Below are 3,178 nucleotides of genomic sequence, written 5' to 3'. Positions count from 1 at the left end.
ATAGAACCTCTGCTTTATAGCCAGTTGGTCAAAAGCATAGGTAATAGATATCCTGGACTTTCAACTGGCATCAGAAGTATATGTGGGGGAGGGGTAGTCTTGTGGGACTGACCCCTTTACTTGTGGGATCTGACACTACCTCCAGATAGATAGTGTTAGAATTAAATGAAATTGTAGAACACCCAGCTGGTGTCACAGAGAATTGCTTAGCGCGGGCGGCGGGGGGGGGGGGGGGGGGGGGGAGGGGGCACCTTCACACATTTGGTGACCAGAAAGAAGTGTTTTGTGTGAGTAGCAAAGAAGGCTTAGGTGGAAAACTGAGTTTTTCTAATACAGAAATCTATAAAAGTAACCAAATTGTGACACAAATATTTTCAAGAATAAAATTTCAGTAAAACTTTAGGAATTTTCTGGCTATATTGAAACATATGGGAGTCTTTAAATTTTACTGATGCTTGGGTCCACTTCTAGAGATACAACTTTAATTGTGATCCTAATGTGCAGACTGGGTTAAGAATCATGAGCTTGGAGATCAGGAGTATGGATCTTGAAAGTAGACAAAGTAGGGTTCAAATTATATCTCTCTCAATTATCAACTGCTATGATTTGGCATAAGTTAATCTTTCTGAGCCTCAGTTTCCCCTTTTGTAAAATGAAGGTAATCATTCTGATGAGAGTTTTGCAGGGATTAAATGAGATAAGGTCCATAAAGCATATAACATGTTGCCTAAACCATATAAGCACTTGAGAAATGATAGCAGCTATTATCAATATTATTACTATCATGCAAAATAATAGTATTTATTATTTGCTGAATAATGGTTTTCCCTCTTGGTATTTAAAAATGGTGACTTTAAGAGTGGATAAGGATTAGTTAAATGGTACAAATTGAAGCTATGGTACTGTCTTGATGCAGCTACGTGTAGGGTGACCTGTATAAAATCGATAAAGGCTGACTTCAAAGTGAAATATTTAAAACAGGCTGCCAGGCTCATTCAGTGTAGATCTGGTACCTCTTTTGTGAAGCAACAGCTAAAGAGACTCCAATGCTCATATGGCCCACCAAAAGCCTAAGGAAGAAGTCAAGACTAAGAACAATGATCACATTAAGTTGAAGATAACCTTAATTTGAAGGTGGCAGAGCAGGATGGTTCTGTGGTGCAGTTTAAGATTAAGAGGCATACACCACTTAGTAAACAAATGAAAGCCTGTTGTGAACCAAGGGATTTGTCAATGAGGCAGATCAGATTCCGATTTGATGGGCAGCCAACCAATCAATGAAACAGATGCAACTGCACAGTTGGAAATGGAGCATGAAGATACAATTGATTTGTTCTTGCATCAGACAGGAGGTGTCTACTAAAAAGGGAACCTAATACTTTACTCCAGAACTCCAGACCAAGAAGACATTCTCAATTAGAAAAGCGCAATTTGGTTCCACCACATCCTGACTACCACAGTATAGTTTTCTCTATTCTTTCATTTTCCCATCCCCATTCCTTTATTTTACATAAAGTATGTGTACAAACATTTGCATTTTTAAAAACTAAATGGCCAATAGTATGTTTTGATCAATATCAAATGGACATGGCATAGGGGGAAATAATGGTTCTGTGGAAATATCCTCTTCCACCATTAGTGGCATGCTCATTTAGCTCTTATCTTTATATTCTCGTAAATTATTTTCTATTTTCAAGAAAACAACAACATAAAAAATCTTTGCATATCTTGTTTGGAGAATTTTAATTTTTTTCATTTATCATTGTAATACCAAGGACAATTTTATAACTTTTGCGTATATAGTTGTTAGGTATAGGGCAATCTGTCTATAAGTAGGTAAAATTACTCTAAAATAAATCCTATCTAAATCCTAGATAGTTTTCTCTTCTCTTCTAGTCAAGTGTCTTGTTGTTTAAATAAACTTCTTGTTTTAAAAATAATAAAGCAAGCTTGCCTTATATAGGGTGTCCCCAAAAATGTATATACACACTTTGAATAATTATAAAGGCAGTGTTAATTAAAATACATTTCATTTTCAAAATTGAGCTATCAGCTGTTAAAGTGTGTATACATTTTTGGGAATACCCTGTAGTAATGTTATAGAAATCAGAATGCTGAATTCCATGGGAAGCAAAGTTACATATTGCTTCCTGTGTTACATTCCACACCAGTTGAAAGTGAAGCAGTGGTCAAAGTTCAGATTGTTTCTGGCCAGAGTTAGGGCAGCTCCACAGCCAAAACCAAGCTACTGAGAAGGAGCTGGGTACTGCCAGCCTGGAACATGGAGTAATGGAGCAGTTGCGTCATTTTGGGTAGGTAAGTTAAGGTCTGACAGAATGTGAGGGGAGATCCTAACAAATCCTTCTGTTTTCTGCTTTCTCTCTTGTGCAACGTTCTGCATGATAAAAAGCAGTCATTTGATCATCAACAACCCCAATATTCTACCCATGGGAAGCCTATTTGCTTTTGGAGCAAAAGCATTTAGGCAATTAACCTCCTTTTTTATTATGGTAGCTTCAGACTCAAACAAGAGCTTTATAAAATGTGCAGGAAAACATTTAGAATGCACTATGAAACACTTTAACATGTGCATTTCAACTGGAGGTAATAATCTTAAATGTGAAAAGAAAGCAATACTATACTTATTTGTGTTTGATAAAGAATGAGTTCACCAAAATCTCAGTAAGTCTGAGTTGGCTAATGAAGAGTGAGAAGCAACACAGGATGTCTGTGGATACCTTTGTTTAGGGAGCTATTAAAAAAACAGATCCTTTGTATGGATCAAATATTTTAAAATAAATTTCAATTAACTTCTGATTCTGTTTTTAAGAACACAATGGAGCAGAATCAAATTCTAAATGGGAGAATGTATCATCCTAGTTTAGAAAATAATTTTCATTAAAATGACTTGAAATTCATTTTGCAAATCATGCTTATTATGATATTAGACCTCTGCCTGCAGAAATGTTGAAAGAATAGTCCTTCCTTGACTAATGAAACCAATTTTCCTAACAGCATCTCCCATAATTTTCCATAATTATTATTCAAAATGCACAAACGTACACACATTGCTGGCAGTAAGTCTCAAATAGGATGGAAATGAGCTTATACATCTTCCATGTGGGTGATCACATATTTTTCAAATGCCTTTGTGGAACTGAGACAGGAAACTTTGTGG

General features: G+C 36.1%; 1 pseudogene across 1 annotated transcript; it reads left to right on the top strand.

Annotated features, from left to right (window-relative positions):
- The first annotated feature begins 1,054 nt into the window (after positions 1-1,054).
- On the top strand, positions 1,055-1,363 carry LOC307095222 (small ubiquitin-related modifier 2-like; annotated as a pseudogene). The gene has a single exon. The product of its transcript is annotated as a small ubiquitin-related modifier 2-like (transcript).
- The last annotated feature ends 1,815 nt before the right edge of the window (positions 1,364-3,178 follow it).

Source organism: Cnephaeus nilssonii (assembly GCF_951640355.1).
Source record: "Cnephaeus nilssonii genome assembly, chromosome: X".
Lineage (NCBI taxonomy): Eukaryota > Metazoa > Chordata > Mammalia > Chiroptera > Vespertilionidae > Cnephaeus > Cnephaeus nilssonii.
The sequence above is the reverse complement of the archived record's forward strand: the minus strand, read 5'-3'. Positions and strand labels throughout refer to the sequence as shown.